Here is a 19,063-nt window from a genome sequence, read left to right on the forward strand (position 1 = left end):
GTATACGATGAAGACTGATTTGAACCTACTTAACTGTGATATCGTCGGTTGACTCGACCGTTCTTGTAGGGAGAAGTGGGGTACCTTTGAAAGTGGGGAACCTTTGAAATTGGGATTATTTTTAATCAAAATTGAGCCCTATCGTTATATAATTTAGCTTTTCAATCTGTTTGTGCCGCTAAATTATATCACGATAAGGCTCAATTTTATTTAAACGAAAAATCCCAATTTCAAAGGTGCCCCACTTTCAAAGGTGCCCCACTTCCCCCTACCTGCATTTCTATTGTATAAGCATTTAATTCAAGAGACGGTGAAGTTTGTATCGTCGTATCGTTTGTATTAAATGTAAATGTAACACAAAAACAGATACAATAACAGTAGATGCATTTTTCGTTACGTATGAGCAATAATGAGGAAAGTGTTATCGTCAAACAAGTACGACGTCGTAGATTCCAGTTGACTGATCATTAGAAAGCATGAGGATGACCAAGCTTGGAACGTCTTTAAGGTAAACCCTATAGGGGAGACCGGGGCAGAATTAGCTAGCAAATGAAATTTTCCATTGCGTATAATTTGTAAAAAAAAATGTTTGTACCAGGCTGATAAATATTTCAATGAATGGGAAGGGATGTGTTTACTTCGAATAAGTAGTGGTTTTCTCAATATTCCTTCTAAGGCAGGCTATAGAATTCCACTGTCTAAAACCATGCATGGCTAATTCTGCCCCGGTCTTCCCTACTTCTAAAAGTGGAGACTAGTTCAGTTTTCGAGGACAAGAGGTAGCTTATTAGGGGTACCGAAACGCAAAACAGTGCGACATAATCTTTCCGTACAGAAGTAGATCTTGAAAAATTCGAAAATCTATTTGAAGACCCAAAAAAGAGACTTTCTTACTTCTTAATACTTTCGCAAGGTGGCGGAAGTTACATCCTGTTCGAATTTCGAAGTGCTCAAGTGTCAAAATGTGACGGTCTTCGCATTGTTGTGAGGAATAAAACAGAACAACAACGTTTACTGTTTTTGCCCCAGTAGTTAATCGCTCCATAATCACTAAGTAACTCTTTTGCCAGCTTTTTAGTGTGATATTTGATAAATTTTCCCCACATTGTTCGAAAATTTAGTATAAAAATTCGAAATTGAATTTGAATTATTCGAACTTCAACGACTTTTTGTGCAAATAGAGTTCCATTTACCTTTCATCCAAACCTCCCTGAAGCTGGCCGAAGGCCAGCCGAATGCGGGTTTGTGACTTGGCTAAGAAAAACCGTTGCAAATTCAAATATTTTTTTTTGTGTCTTGACTAAAAAACACTGAGAAAAATTAAAATAAATGCAGGAAAATGAAATGAAAATTCAGGAAAAACTTCATTTAAATGAAAATTAAGGTGCGTGTCTTGGCTAAAATAAAATATTTTCTCTCATATTTTCCAATATTTTCTTTCAAAACATAATTCATAAAGATACAAATTTCAAACAAAATATCCTGATCCACTTAATTGATACCACTAGGTAGGAGTTGAAAAAACTCAGTAATAATTACATTTACATGTATTTTCATAAATCCAATGAAGAAAATTAGCAAACATATCAAAGAATCAATTTCCTCAATTTTCTTCTACGGGGTTGCTGGAGATGTGACATCCCAAAATAAATAGCCCACTTCATCCTGAACATGATCTACCATGCGTCATGTGCGAAGGAATTCTGACTTCCGGTTTATGAGCCCATGACTCTGACCCATGTAAGAAAAACTCAATGAGAATCCATTTCTACTAAATAGTTAATTCTTCCAATTTTCTCCTACGGGGTTGCTGGAGATGTGACATCCCAAAATAAATAGCCCACTTCATCCTGAACATGAGATCATCCCACCCATTCATCCTGAACATGTCTACCATGCGTCATATGCGAAGGAATTCTGACTTCCAGTTTATGAGCCAATGAGTCATATGAGCGATCGACGCCGAGAAATTTTCGGCGGCTGCGGCTAAAATTTTAAAAATGTCTACGGCTCGCTGCGCTCATGGGCTTATAAACCGGAAGTCAGAATTCCTTCGCACATGACGTATGGTAGATCATGTTCAGGATGAAGTGGGCTATTTATTTTGGGATGTCACATCTCCAGCAACCCCGTAGGAGAAAATTGGAAGAATTATACATGTTCAGGATGAAGTGGGCTACTTATTTTGGGATATCACATCTCCAGTATTTTCGCACATGTAGATCATGTTCAGGATGAAGTGGGCTATTTATTTTGGGATGTCACATCTCCAGCAACCCCGTAGGAGAAAATTGGAAGAATTAACTATTTAGTAGAAATGGATTCTCATTGAGTTTTTCTTACATGGGTCAGAGTCATGGGCTCATAAACCGGAAGTCAGAATTCCTTCGCACATGACGCATGGTAGATCATGTTCAGGATGAAGTGGGCTACTTATTTTGGGATATCACATCTCCAGCAACCCCGTAGGAGAAAATTGGAAGAATTAACTATTTAGTAGAAATGGATTCTCATTGAGTTTTTCTTACATGGGTCAGAGTCATGGGCTTATAAACCGGAAGTCAGAATTCCTTCGCACATGACGTATGGTAGATCATGTTCAGGATGAAGTGGGCTATTTATTTTGGGATGTCACATCTCCAGCAACCCCGTAGGAGAAAATTGGAAGAATTAACTATTTAGTAGAAATGGATTCTCATTGAGTTTTTCTTACATGGGTCAGAGTCATGGGCTCATAAACCGGAAGTCAGAATTCCTTCGCACATGACGCATGGTAGATCATGTTCAGGATGAAGTGGGCTATTTATTTTGGGATGTCACATCTCCAGCAACCCCGTAGGAGAAAATTGGAAGAATTAACTATTTAGTAGAAATGGATTCTCATTGAGTTTTTCTTACATGGGTCAGAGTCATGGGCTCATAAACCGGAAGTCAGAATTCCTTCGCACATGACGCATGGTAGATCATGTTCAGGATGAAGTGGGCTATTTATTTTGGGATGTCACATCTCCAGCAACCCCGTAGGAGAAAATTGGAAGAATTAACTATTTAGTAGAAATGGATTCTCATTGAGTTTTTCTTACATGGGTCAGAGTCATGGGCTTATAAACCGGAAGTCAGAATTCCTTCGCACATGACGTATGGTAGATCATGTTCAGGATGAAGTGGGCTATTTATTTTGGGATGTCACATCTCCAGCAACCCCGTAGGAGAAAATTGGAAGAATTAACTATTTAGTAGAAATGGATTCTCATTGAGTTTTTCTTACATGGGTCAGAGTCATGGGCTCATAAACCGGAAGTCAGAATTCCTTCGCACATGACGCATGGTAGATCATGTTCAGGATGAAGTGGGCTACTTATTTTGGGATATCACATCTCCAGCAACCCCGTAGGAGAAAATTGGAAGAATTAACTATTTAGTAGAAATGGATTCTCATTGAGTTTTTCTTACATGGGTCAGAGTCATGGGCTTATAAACCGGAAGTCAGAATTCCTTCGCACATGACGTATGGTAGATCATGTTCAGGATGAAGTGGGCTATTTATTTTGGGATGTCACATCTCCAGCAACCCCGTAGGAGAAAATTGGAAGAATTAACTATTTAGTAGAAATGGATTCTCATTGAGTTTTTCTTACATGGGTCAGAGTCATGGGCTCATAAACCGGAAGTCAGAATTCCTTCGCACATGACGCATGGTAGATCATGTTCAGGATGAAGTGGGCTATTTATTTTGGGATGTCACATCTCCAGCAACCCCGTAGGAGAAAATTGGAAGAATTAACTATTTAGTAGAAATGGATTCTCATTGAGTTTTTCTTACATGGGTCAGAGTCATGGGCTCATAAACCGGAAGTCAGAATTCCTTCGCACATGACGCATGGTAGATCATGTTCAGGATGAAGTGGGCTATTTATTTTGGGATGTCACATCTCCAGCAACCCCGTAGGAGAAAATTGGAAGAATTAACTATTTAGTAGAAATGGATTCTCATTGAGTTTTTCTTACATGGGTCAGAGTCATGGGCTTATAAACCGGAAGTCAGAATTCCTTCGCACATGACGCATGGTAGATCATGTTCAGGATGAAGTGGGCTATTTATTTTGGGATGTCACATCTCCAGCAACCCCGTAGGAGAAAATTGGAAGAATTAACTATTTAGTAGAAATGGATTCTCATTGAGTTTTTCTTACATGGGTCAGAGTCATGGGCTTATAAACTGGAAGTCAGAATTCCTTCGCACATGACGCATGGTAGATCATGTTCAGGATGAAGTGGGCTACTTATTTTGGGATATCACATCTCCAGCAACCCCGTAGGAGAAAATTGGAAGAATTAACTATTTAGTAGAAATGGATTCTCATTGAGTTTTTCTTACATGGGTCAGAGTCATGGGCTTATAAACCGGAAGTCAGAATTCCTTCGCACATGACGCATGGTAGATCATGTTCAGGATGAAGTGGGCTATTTATTTTGGGATGTCACATCTCCAGCAACCCCGTAGGAGAAAATTGGAAGAATTAACTATTTAGTAGAAATGGATTCTCATTGAGTTTTTCTTACATGGGTCAGAGTCATGGGCTTATAAACCGGAAGTCAGAATTCCTTCGCACATGACGCATGGTAGATCATGTTCAGGATGAAGTGGGCTACTTATTTTGGGATGTCACATCTCCAGCAACCCCGTAGGAGAAAATTGGAAGAATTAACTATTTAGTAGAAATGGATTCTCATTGAGTTTTTCTTACATGGGTCAGAGTCATGGGCTCATAAACCGGAAGTCAGAATTCCTTCGCACATGACGCATGGTAGATCATGTTCAGGATGAAGTGGGCTATTTATTTTGGGATGTCACATCTCCAGCAACCCCGTTGGAGAAAATTGGAAGAATTAACTATTTAGTAGAAATGGATTCTCATTGAGTTTTTCTTACATGGGTCAGAGTCATGGGCTCATAAACCGGAAGTCAGAATTCCTTCGCACATGACGCATGGTAGATCATGTTCAGGATGAAGTGGGCTATTTATTTTGGGATGTCACATCTCCAGCAACCCCGTAGGAGAAAATTGGAAGAATTAACTATTTAGTAGAAATGGATTCTCATTGAGTTTTTCTTACATGGGTCAGAGTCATGGGCTCATAAACCGGAAGTCAGAATTCCTTCGCACATGACGCATGGTAGATCATGTTCAGGATGAAGTGGGCTATTTATTTTGGGATGTCACATCTCCAGCAACCCCGTAGGAGAAAATTGGAAGAATTAACTATTTAGTAGAAATGGATTCTCATTGAGTTTTTCTTACATGGGTCAGAGTCATGGGCTCATAAACCTTAAGTCAGAATTCCTTCGCACATGACGCATGGTAGATCATGTTCAGGATGAAGTGGGCTATTTATTTTGGGATGTCACATCTCCAGCAACCCCGTAGGAGAAAATTGAGGAAATTGATTCTTTGATATGTTTGCTAATTTTCTTCATTAGATTTATGAAAATACATGTAAATGTGATTATTACTGAGTTTTTTCAACTCCTACCTAGTGGTATCAATTAAGTGGATCAGGATATTTTGTTTGAAATTTGTATCTTTATGAATTATGTTTTGAAAGAAAATATTGGAAAATATGAGAGAAAATATTTTATTTTAGCCAAGACACGCACCTTAATTTTCATTTAAATGAAGTTTTTCCTGAATTTTCATTTCATTTTCCTGCATTTATTTTAATTTTTCTCAGTGTTTTTTAGTCAAGACACAAAAAAAATATTTGAATTTGCAACGGTTTTTCTTAGCCAAGTCACAAACCCGCATTCGGCTGGCCTTCGGCCAGCTTCAGGGAGGTTTCATCCAAGACACTATTGGAGAATCAAAATCTACTTGTGATCGGGCTCAATAAGTCTAAATGCAAAGCAATCATGAGTAATGACATGATTAGCAAACTAAAGAGAGAAAGTAATAAAACCTTAAATAAACTTGTGGTTTTGGTCATCCCTCTGCATCGTTGAGTGAACATTATAAGGGATACTGCAATTCTTTTAGGAGTTATATGAGCAAGTTGTTCAAATGTGTCTTACTGACGTATTTCTACAAAAGAAACTGTTTCTTGGGTACCACCTTCTAGTCCCATATTCCGCTGTAATATTGCATGGGAATTTTAGCAAGTTCACCTGGAAGTCAATGCCATTTCATATTCCTTCCTCGGCTGCGCCATTGTAGGGAAATCTTCATTACACTTTTATGAATGTGACACGATATGGCGCAAAAGACAGGGTCGTTTTTAGGAGACTTATGGAATATTGTTGTTGGTAACCATATCCTTAACTACCCTTTTAACCCACGCACGAAAAAAATTTATCAGCAACGCTACTGTTCTACGAAATATTCTGAGGAACAAAAAAATAAGCAAAAGATAAGGAATTATATGTTATGGAATAATCGGAATAGAAAAATTCGACCCTGACACAGTAAGTACATTAGAGGTGCTTGATATTGTTGTCGTGTTTGCCACCAAAATGCTTTTTGACTCTATGAGAGATTTTACTGGTAAATATGCATACATAAGATATTTAGTACGGAATATGATGACGATGTAGAATTTGAGGAAGACTCCCCCATTCCTGCTACAGAACAAGGTGTTACTCTCCCACAATGCATTTCTATTTCAAATGCATGGTGGGTTTTATAAGGGAAAATTCGCATAGAAGGATGGGTATTTAGTCATCTCATACTATTTCTTCTCCTACGCTTTCGACGTTGGAAATTGATGTGTTTCAAAAGTTCAACTGGATAAGGTCTCGTCTCCCGTTCTCTTCCTCCAGGAATGAATTCTGTTAGATGTTACTTGTGTAATATTATGGTGTTTTGAACTTGCAAACAGAAGCATATCAGTGTTTCTTGTTTGGCAGAATGCTGAGATGGAATCTTCAACATTTTCTATATTCTCATACATATTACACTTTCGAGCTTTTCTCATACAAATACAATCTTGTATCAAAGGAATTTTTTCACATGCTGAATTCCATTCGCTTCAATCGCATTGTGCAAAAAGAAGTGGATATATTGGTAGGTACATAAGTTTACAATGGTAATAGTGGAAAGAATGATCTGAAAAATTGTTTTAAAAAAAACCAATGCTGAAGATCCCATAAAAAAATTGTTAGAAAATGATTGGGAAAGTAAAATATGTATTCTATGTTTAATTCTATTAATTACACGTTAAAGTACCTTCAATTATTACCATTTATCGGTTGTGAACCGGTAAATGGTAAATGTTAGTAAATTGAGGTATACCATCTAAATCACGACTTCAAGCGTTCCGTAAAGCTTGAACGGTTTGCCATGGATTGCCACTCCTTTTTCTTAAAATAATAATCTTCAATTTATAAAATAGTAGAAATTCAATAAAAAATCGTGCTTGGTATAAGAATTAATGAAAGTCAATTGAGGGTTAAAATATGTTTTCCTGTAGAATCCATTCCTATATTAAATCAAACACTGACGACCTTGTTCTTTCTATTTATTATTTGGCTTAGATCTTAATAAGCTTCGCCTCATCCATCAGAAAATTACACGAAAAGACTTTCAGAGCTTTTTTGGATCTAGTAATACGTCAAGATATTAATCAATAACATCAAAATACTGACCTTTGTTAATACTAAGTCTTCGATAAAACAACAAATTCATACAAAACTCAAATATAAACCTTTTACCCAAACCTTTCAAACCATTTTTCAATCGACACAATGAAAGAAGATTGTAATGATTTGGTCGTTTCGTGCTAGCACATCACTCTATGTAATAGCCATCCACTCCTATTACTTCCCCTGTGTGTTAATTCTGAGGTGAGAGCTTTTGGAAATTGAATGAGAGGCGTGTGCCACAATTCTTTTGGCAAAACCGGATGGTAAAGTGAAGTGAAAAGTGACATTGGCAGATCAAAAGATATTTTTTTCACCTAGCTCTAAAAGAGAATGATCCTCTACAAAATCGATATAGGTGACCTACATAGGAATTCTAGACTCAAACGGAATTTCCACCCTCTCTTGCAATAATTGTTATTTTTTGTTCGTTTTGCTTATTAGGAGGAGTATGGGAAAAGTTAAGTTTAAAACTGTAAATCATATTTGCGTGTACATTAAAGCTTTTTAACCTTTTTAACCCCCTGTGAAATTTCTTCCCTAAAATCCATGTCGCTTATTATTCTTTCAATACAGTTCAGCATATAGTTCAGTGAACAGGGTGAAATGTGCTGACCTTGTTGGTAAATTATTGGTGCACCAAAGTAGAAAGTTGTGGGGATAAAAAAACAAACCACAATGAAAAGAATCACCCAATGATGGAGTGTATAACAAGAAAATTCCATCTAATTTTCCAGCACGCTGGAGGAGCCGACATGAACCTTTTAATTTTATACATAAGTCTTCAATCTTCAGCATGATATTTTTCTTCCATGTAAGACAAATAATTTAAAGCTTAAATCCTGTGCTAATGTATCCTGATCTCATGTTCCCATTACACCATCCAGTCAGGATGAGGGACAGTGAGAAGAAAAATCGTGTTAAATCCTTTGCATGCATTCAACTGTGATTTTTCCATAATCACAGCTCATGGGATACTTCAGTCAACCGTATCCGATCGAACTCATATTTACAAAGTATGTCGTAGTTTAGCAATGGAAGGGACAGCGGGAAGAGGGGCACCTTTGAAATTGAGATTTGTACCTACTTTTAAATAAAATTGAGCCTTATCTTAATATAATTTAACTGCACAAACAGATTAAGAAGCTAAATTGCATTATGATATAGCTTACTTCCATTTAAATATAGGAGAAAAATCCCAATTTCAAAGATGCCCCACTTTCAAAGGTGCTCCACTTCCCCCTACACCAAAGTATTTCGCGCTGGCTGAATTTCTGCAAATACAATTTGGAAAATTATTCATTTAGTAAATCTTGGATTCCAATTTCCAATGAAAATCCCGAAAGTCAAAATTACGATTACTTTTTAAATCCCAAAGATTCAAAATCTGGAATGGATCATCATCATCATTTTCAATGACTTATACCCATAATAGATCTAAATCCAAAATTGATCGAAATATTTAAGTGATAAAATCTCGAATACTTAGTAATCACAAAAGACCAAAGTCCGGAATGGGCAGAAATCCCAGGTTCAAATCCTAAAAGGGCAGATTTCCAAATAATATCAAATTTTCCAATAGACTTCGATATCCCGAGAAGCCAAAGTTCTGAATAGATTGAAATTATGAAAGATCAGATATCGAACAGCTAAAAATCCCGAATGGACCGAAATCCTGAATGAATCTAATTCTAAAATTTATCGACAATATCGAAGAACTAAAATTTTGAATAGGTCGAAATCCCGAAAGTCCAAGATCTGAAGAACGAATGGGTCATCCCGGGTCTGAATTTAAAAAAGCCATAATTCTGAATAGACCAAATTGAAAATATTATACATCGATATTTCAAAGAGCCAAAATTCCAAATAGATCAAAATCACGAAAGGTCAAATCCGGAAAAGTTCAAAATTTCGAATAAATCGAAATACTGAAAAACTAATATCCCGATTAGGTCGATATCTCTGCTGGTCAAAATAACTATTGCATCGAAATCCTGAATGGTCTAAGTTCAAAATTGATCGAAATATCGATGAGCTAAAATCTCGAATAAGTCGAACTCCCATATGACCAAAAAGCCGAATGGGTAGAAAACCCGGGTTCAAATTCTAAAAGGCCAGAACAGTGAATAGATTAAATGGGCCAAATGTCAAAAAAAAACCAAAATCCCGATTAGGAGAAACTGGGGTAGTAAACACGGGGTAGTTGTAAACACTACGATGTTTTTAATTATATATTAGATTTCAGAGGACGGGACTTATATGAATTTATAGGTACTATAGAGATCCTTGTTTCCTGAATAAAGAGTCGACGTAGGTCCAAGTAGTGTATACTTAAAAATCAGTGTTTACTACTACCTCGTGTTTACGACTGCCTCAGTTTCCCCTAGGTCGAAATATAGAAGTGCAAATATCCCGAATAGGTCGGTATCTAGAATACTCAAAATTCCAAATGGACCGAAATACCGAATAGGTCTAATCCGGAAAGATCAAAATTCCGAATAGATCAAAATCCTAAAAACCCAAATCCCGAATAGGACAAAATTCCAAATGGATCGAAATCCTGATGCACTAAGATCCGGAAAAGGTTACAATCCTGTAAAGCCAAATTGCTTCACAGGCCGATATCCCGAAAGGGCAAAATCCCAAATTAATCAATAATCCGATTGGGTCGAAATTGCGAAAATCCAAAATCTTGAATCAATTTATCAAAATTCCAAACAAGTCAAGGTCTTAAAAGGGTAGGAATCTTGGAAATCTAAAATTTCGAATATGTCCAAATCCCGAAAGGCCATAATACTGAATAGGTCAAAATCCTTAATAAATCGAAATTCTGAAGTACCAAAATCCCGAAGGAGAATAAATCATAAACATTAAAAATTTTGAAAGGATCGAAATTTCAAAAAGACAAATTACGAAAGGGCGATAGACTAAATATTCTTCACACAGTACCAAGCCGGGGACCAATTATCATAGTCAGTTCGATCAACCAGACGTTGTATGCTATAACTTCGACTGGAATAAAGGACATTCAAAAAAGTTTTCAGTTTCAAATCTGTTATCATTCTGTTACTAAATTTTTGTACCTGAATTCGGTATCCGGTATTAGGTAAATTTCAATCAGATATACCTTGAAAATTCGATTTTAACATTTTTTTTTTAAATATTTGTATTACCTTTTCTTTATCTTTTTGAATATCTAGGCTATAGTTGGATAGTAGATTTTAGATTTGTTGCAATTTTACAAGACTTTAAAAACAAATCATTTTATTTTATTTTTCGATTTGTCTGTTGTAAAACCTAGGCTAACATTTCACTTCAATCTTCTTTGAGATATAGCTGCCATTTTACTCGTATTGCCTTCTGAATCGGACTTTAAATGAAATGAATCACAGTTTCCATAACTCAAAGCAAATTTATCCCTGAGCTTTTCTCCTTTATCCGCCTCCTCTATAAGTCCCACAGGACGACGCCCAACATGTTGGTGAGTGAATGAAATTATTCAACAGTGGAAACCAACAAAGCACTATATAGTCTCACGCCTGTAAAATTTGTAAAAGATGTATGCTAGTTTACACAGTGCCAGGAGCTGAGAAATTCCTTTTAGGAAGGTCTCTCTTGTGAATTTTTCACCATAAAACCACCCACCCTGGAGAGGATTACGTCTTAGCCTAACTGGATACCAAATAATAGTGTTGAATTTACTTTTGCATTTTGACCTCTTTTCCCAAGCTCGTTTCTCCCAAAAATCTCTTTTGTATAAGCCAGGTTTTTGTCACATTTTAGCAGTCACATTAAGGATAAATGGCTTTTAAAAACATGTTCTGCTATTTCAATGCAAAGCACTGCGAATTATTAAAGTAATTTTCAAATTGTCATTTATCAGTATAAACTATGTCATTTGTTATAAATTGATTGTGACAGTGATGCACTCTCTATTAATTAAAAATTATTTAGAAGATACTAATGGTTTATCTGCTGCAGAAAATTCAATGAATGTGCAACTTCAATTCAGTAATGTAATGCTGCAACAGAATGTTTGTTATGCAAATGTTTGGGGGTATGTATTCTCAAAGGGCAAATTCCAACCACGTAGTACATTTGTCTTACATTTATATACATGTAGTGCCTTGAAGCCAAAAATATGTCAGTGACCATTGTTTAATAATATCTTTGTGAAATAATTATCAAGTTCTAAACGCCTTGGAACATAGAGTGAAAAGTTTACTAGTTTTTTAAAGCCTCTTTAACTTCGTAAGATCCTAACGGTTTGAGCGGTAAGAAGTTGTTATACGGTGCATATGTCCGGGATTTAATCTCCTTTAGGATATCAGGTACTTCTTGGCTTAAGAAACGCCGAAATTGTACTGAACTTTAGTTGACTTAATCCCAAATGCTTGAGCCAAGATCAGCATGTAATTTAACAGGATTGGAAAGATTTGGAAAGGAATAGGTTATGACTTCAACACACTAGATAAATTGATGTCCATATTGAAACAAATTCCCTACAATTAGAGACTCCATTTTCCCTATTCTCTTATTCTAATTAGATACATTTAAATGCGCCCTAGAAAATGTTTGAATAACGCTTCAGAATTAATAAGGATTTCTGTTAATGTATCACGTTTGATTTAGCAAGCATAATGCCCTAGGCCAAGGTAATAATGAATATGATTGTATTTCCAATATGACGCTATAGGCTGTTTTCAAATATATATATGTTGTTCAAATTTTCTTAGAATAATATTCTAATTATAACATATTATGCTTAAATCCAAAGGAAATAAATAAGAAGGCATCATATTACAAGTTTAGAAGATAAATATTCTCAATCACCCTGAGTATTTGAGCAACAAAGTTTCAGGAAGTTTTACAGAACTTTTTAAAAAGGTAATTTAATTTATTTTATAAAATAAATGAAATATAATAAAGAGGAAATCATAATTTAAAAACTTTATTTTCTTCAGAAATGTATAATTCCTTGTGTAGATAATATTCCACGTCCGGCTACCCAATTACATCGGAAATCAAAGAAAAATATTAGATTTAAGACCTAAATGGGCACAATATAGGGGATGCTGTTGGTTAACAATATAAGGTTTAGCAACAAATGTAATTATAAAAATTGTTTAAAGAAAATCATTTTTGAAATAATTCTTAATGTATAAATTATTTGACGAGGTAAATTTTAAAACTATTTATATATTTTTAATAAAAAAATAAATAAAACCATTATCTTTTTTAAAATAAATTTTTTAATAGAAAATATTCAGGAACTCAATATGTTTTAATATTTTCGCATATGCAACATATAGGGGAAATGCTCATAATTTTGTCCAGTTTCTTATTTTGGACACTTTGAGGATAACATTGGACACTAAAAATAAATTGATTAAAATGATGGATTTTTATTCCAATATTTGATGAATAATGAATTCTATCTAAATATTTGTTCTTTTTGGAAGATTTTAACACTAAATACGTTAAAATTTGAATATGATTTGAGTTGAAATTGCTTTGTTGAAAATTCAATGTGAGCAATTGCTTACGAGAAATATGACAGAACTTCGTGGCTTACTTCAGTCTTATTTAGCTGTGGTGAAGTACTAACAATGTTTCTTCGCTATTTTTGAGTGATATTATTGAATATTCATTGAATATTGTGTTGATTCACGTTAATGGTGATTTGTACATTTGACCTGAAGTGAGATTTGCCTTGTGAATTAGATTTTTCGTGTGAAAAATGGGAAATTTTTTAAGACATTCACCAGTGAGTTGATGATTCTTATTTTGGACATGTGTTTTTCTCACGAAATTTCGTGAAGTTTTAGCTTTTGTGATGACTAGGTTGCACAAATGCCTGGAAAAACAAAGGAGCATCATCTCTACGAAAGAGATGTAGCGAGAAATGCATTGAAAGGCTCCCGGAAAGGTCAGGTAATGAGCGAATCCGCACGGACTTGGAGTATCGAAGTCAACTCACTTTAATGAATGATATGGAAAGTTTCCGGGCTTCTTGTGACATTCTACGTTTCCCTTACATGAACAGGAAGAGGACTTGATAAGATTGGTTCATGAAATGAAGAACAATGGACATCCTGTTGAGGCGGATTAGCTGTTCAAATTTACAGCCAAGTTGCCCAAATTAATAAACAAGTTGTCCAAAATAAGAGCCAAGGTCACCTCTACTTTTCAATTCATTTTTAAACGTATTGAAACTAATTTTAATAAAAATAAGACGATAAATAGCTTGCTAAGTTTCTAAACAACCCTTCTGAAAAGAGAGTAACAAGAAATATCAATTAGTATAGAAAATATCGCACTTCAAACTTGGAACTTCGATGCTTATAAGCAGACTGTCCAAAATTATGAGCACTTCCGCTATTGCATTTTGAAAAAACTCTTGATTTTTTGGTCCCAAAAATTTTTCTAATACCGGAATTATCTATATACTTTTGAGTTTCAAAAAAATTTCCCAGAAATCTAAGTTAAACCTTCAAGGTATAAAATCCAAAAATATTCATAAATTTGGTTCCGAAACTGTAGACAATTTTACGTTGCAACTAGGTAGCTTTAAAACTAATTTTAATCTCTAAAATATTGATTAGACTCTAATACGTATATTTCAATGCGGTTCAGTAGAAGACTTCTATAATTTCTGTTTGAAAACTGATAATGCCAGTTGAGCTTTTTTTCTCATATCACATGAGTTCGAAAGTTCAATTCATGGTTTTTTTAATGAAATCTCTTTACTTAATAATATTATGCAAATACAGTCAGTCTTTATTGATACGTTTAATAAAATCCTTTGCCATTTGAATTTACAGAAATCTCAAATATGTGACTTCTGACAGTTCCACGTGAATTTAAATCGCAATCTCACGACTACAGACATTATTACTGCTCTAACACAAATACAGAGCAGTTATAATCCACTTTTATTCAACTTGTCGCACGGCTAGAGACTAAACCACAAGAGATATCGATTTTCGGTCTTCGACGACCACCCTCCATTAGTCAACATTGCGTAGGACAGTCTTTTTTTCTTTTTTTTTGTTTATTTCGAAAACGGCTCCTACGATTTCTTTTATTTTCGAATATGTTTTATTGGTTCGTTTATTAGTTTTCGTTCTTGGACAGCTATGTTCGAAAACCATTTCGATATCGAATTTTCGAAGAACAAAGTCTAATTACTTTGGGGGGCCTCTTTCCAGCCCGACTGCATGAGACTTCCTCGATAGTGAATCGGTAATATATCCGTTAATGATTTACTTTTCTCGGATTTACTTTTTTATTTGTTCGTATGCTTGTTAGTGATGCTAAAATATTTTAAAACCTACATTTCTTAAGCATAATTTCAGATTTTAGAGTGTTTTTTTAAGTTTATAAATCGATTTAATCGGTAGTAAAGCGTTAAGTACCTAAAAAGCATGCGAAAAGATAAAACACGGATACTATTTCTCGTTAGTTCGAGCACCTCGCAATGCTGGGAATCTTTGCCATCTCTTTTCTTTAAATTGACCCTTAAATCTGAAATAGTATTGTACTACGGATGCTTGCGGCTACAGTGCGACTTCAAGAATGTCAACGTGTTTGATTCTTATATTTCTGAAGTTTTTTACGTTATTAACCGTCGGTCGTCGCTTGTCGTAGAGTTCTATTAATTTAGGGTGGAATCACCACTTCTCGCCAGTGCCCCCCACTTCTCGCCAGTGCCCCCCACTTCTCGCCAGTGCCCCCCACTTCTCGCCACTTTTATTGAAATCGCTATTTTACGCGATTTGTAAAATAAATGAGCCGCAAAGTTATTTGCATTTTTATTACTGCTACGTATAGAGTTGAAAAATAATAATTATTCGTAATTACGATTTTGAGTATATTTTAGAGCAATACTTTAAGCAATTGCATGGAATCCAATATGTCTTACCCAATATACTAAATGTTATAAAATTTTCATAGAGCAAAACGTACATTTTTGGATAAATAATTTGTCTATTGAATATTTAATTACACTTGTGGAATACATAAAATTTGTATTTAGTTAATTAATAATTCATTTTATATTATTTTTATATAAAAATGAGGCATGACGAAAAGTGGTAATATTCTGGAGTTGATTTTACCACCTGTCGCCATCTCTTTTCAATAGGCGACGCTAACTTTACTTCATAGATACTCAGTTATCAAATCTGCATTGTGTACTTTATGCAATAGTCCAATAGTTTGATTTCTCAAGCGTGAGTAATTAGAAGTGAGTAATAATAGTGAGCATGGGGAAAAAGAAATACTGAATGTATTCTTTGCATAATATTGCCCAAAATAATCGAGTTTGAACTTTTTCAAATAGGTGGCGAGAAGTGGTTACAGAACTGGCGAAAAGTGGTAAAAAGTGGCGACGTAGTGGTTATTTTTTCATTATTAATAAAAATCAGTTTTTTAAGTAGTTAAATTGAAGGACTATTTTGCCCACGGATCTACAACCAATATATCTAAATAACTTTGTGTCAAATTTGAGTAATAGGGGTTCAAAAGTTATAGTAAAATTAATTCCCTTTTTCCTAAGCATGGTGATAAGTAGTTACTCCACCTTTAAGTTGTCTCAAATTATTTGATATTTTTCTTAGGATTGTACATATTTTTGAAGTGATGTTTATTTTTTTAAAGCTTGACTTGGATTTGTACTCTAATCATTTTTCGAATTAAGAATATTTAAAATAATTTCACTGATTAATATTAATTTAATTGAAGATAATTTTAAAATTATTACCTAATGACTTCAATAAACATTCATTTTGACTTCTGAACTGACTCAAACAGGTTCCTTTATAAAGTTGTAGTGACAAAACAGACCTAGGGGACACCGGGCCATAATTAGGCAGCAAATAAAATTTTGCATTGCATATAATTTAAAGAAAAATTGTATCAGGCTCATAAATATTCCAATGAATAGAAATAAATTCCTTATAAGGCATACTAGGGTAAAAGAAACACCTATTGACACTTGAAGAAGTCGTGTTAGGACCTATTGATACCCTACTCTGTACGCCATATTACTTACATTTTATTAGATACATTCAATATATTTCAACATTTTGACTAAAGTGTCAATAGGGGGCCCTGTCGAAGAGGTATTCATTTGACCCTATAACATCCTACTGTCTAATTTTATCCGTGGCTGATTCTGCTCCGGTCTCCCATATATCTTCATTCAAATTCAATTTGTTTTTTAAAGAGTTCACAATCTAAAAAACAATCAATCAAATTTATTTAATATTTAATTAAAAATCACACGGACGATGACTCCTATAAATAATTCTGTTATTTCTTTATTTTTGGATCAATGTTCAATTAACAAGTAATTTAATAATCACCGTGAGAAGAATACAGTTAAATTGGATTAGAACTATTTGTATTTGACTTTTTCTAGCCAATTTTCCCCAGTCTTCCCCAGTGCCCAAAGCCATATAATACTATAATAAAAGTGTGGAAAATTGTCTCACAGTGTTTTCTCCCTGGTGGTACAAAATAACAGTCACATTACCGCAACACAGCTGTGATTTTTCTTAACTCGTTTTGAGGAAGAAAAGTGTCGGAAAGTAAAACCACAAGAACTTGAGAAAGTCTCTTGCCTTTTCCCCATTTCAATCTAGAAGACTTTCAGCAAAACACTTTTTTTTCTGTGCATGTGGAGTGCGGGGGGGGGCACAAAGTTTCTGTCGCAGCATGAGCTTTGAAGACGATTTTTGCAAAAGAGATTCTTTTCATAGAACCAATTTGGTGCAAGAAATGGGCGCGTAACCGTAATAAAGATAGTGGAGGCGCCTGGTGATCTGTTGAATATGCTGCGGATTTTCCCCCAAAAACATTTTGCACTTCATCCTTCTCCAATCTCTGCCTCAATTCACACTTCCATTCCACCCCTTTTTCTGGGGGGTGGTGATATGTTGTACGTGGATAGGAAGGGGCTTTCTGAGGGATTTTGGGGAGGGATGGAAAAGGCAAAAGCTCTTGGTATTGTCTGCTTCCTTTCAGAGTCTCAACTTTTACTGCCAATTTATTCTAATTACCTCAATAATTGCTCGATGATTGCCGCTCCTGTGTCTTTTTTTTCTCTTCCTTTTGCTCCCTTTTCACTTTTCCTGTTTTGTCACATTATTTACATCGGGTGACACGTCATTTTATTATTAAATTGCAATTTAAAAACACAATTTTTAGCCCCACGGTTGAAAGTGATGAGGCGTGCAGAAAAGGCCGTGACAGCCTGGTCCTATATATACAATCTATGGATAAATGATTGTACTGCTATAACGTATATTTTACCATGTGTTTATTTTCCTACCCACGGACTTTAAAATTAATTCCAGAAAGAAAAACAGGGACGATCGATGAGGGTCACACAAGTGAACATTTTAATTTCATGATTCTCGTGCTACAAAGGACATTTCTCATCCAATTTCACCAGTTTAATACACGTACATTTCTATCGATTTACAATATAAATTATTTACATCATCACGGATTTTCATAATATTATCGGCACACCAAAAAACTCAAAAAAAGCTCTATTCACTACAATGCCTTTTCTATATCGATGTATTTAAAATCCGCATTTCACTTCTCTCGTGTGTCCTTCGAACCTTCTGACAATTGCAGATGATTTTCCTGCAGTGCTATTGACGTTGCTAGTCTTTTTTTCCCGTTTTTAGTGGGAAAGCAATCACGAGGATTTTTCCCAAGAACCGAGGGAAATTGTGCCTATTTCCGTGTGTTCTGTCACTCACTGAAATGATGTTTGGACGGACTTGTGAATTTTTTTTTTTGTTTTGGGGGAAACAGGCAACAATACCAACGGATAGTGCGATTTTTCCAGCCCCAATGTTTGGGCTTCGGTCGCGAGACTGACTCCTCGTAGCTGGCGAGATATACTTCCCACCAGTTCGGTTATCTTCCCGCCATACAGCACCTCACCTTTGACACTCAACATCCAACAAATGGCCAGAGATCATGCGCACAAGTTCCCCCCTAAACATTCGCCAAAAACCATCGGGAAGGTCTTCCTACCCAACAGCATGCTCTTCAGTTCTCCAGCATCGGGACGCTCTGCTGTAGCATGGGAAGGATTCATTTGTGTATAGATTTGAGATTTTCTAATACACCAAATGTGGGGTAAATATATATATACACTTGCATGTAAATATGCCAAGAGAGGATGAGCGAAAATAGAGTACCACTGAGCCAAAATATAGCTCTACGTCCATCCCATCTCCAACAGCTTCATTTGTATCATTAACCCATTTCGTTGGATGGCACTCTCGACCATTTCCGGACCTTTCACCACTCTATGATGCCAAAGGGATGAAAAAATAACTCCTCCAGCGTTCTCTCACTGCAATTTACAGGCATTCCCATAGTTCTGGACAAAAAAAAAAAGAA

General features: G+C 35.4%; 1 protein-coding gene across 1 annotated transcript in view; it reads right to left on the minus strand.

Moving 5' to 3' along the window:
• LOC129800053 (uncharacterized) overlaps positions 1–18,736 on the minus strand; it is a 162,997-nt gene extending 144,261 nt beyond the window's left edge. Inside the window, exon 1 of the mRNA XM_055844420.1 lies at positions 17,698–18,736. The gene's annotated coding sequence lies outside the window, so the exon portion shown is untranslated. The remainder of the gene's footprint in view (positions 1–17,697) is intronic.
• Between the last annotated feature and the right edge of the window lie 327 nt (positions 18,737–19,063).

The sequence above is a fragment of the Phlebotomus papatasi genome, chromosome 1 (assembly GCF_024763615.1).
Source record: "Phlebotomus papatasi isolate M1 chromosome 1, Ppap_2.1, whole genome shotgun sequence".
NCBI lineage: Eukaryota > Metazoa > Arthropoda > Insecta > Diptera > Psychodidae > Phlebotomus > Phlebotomus papatasi.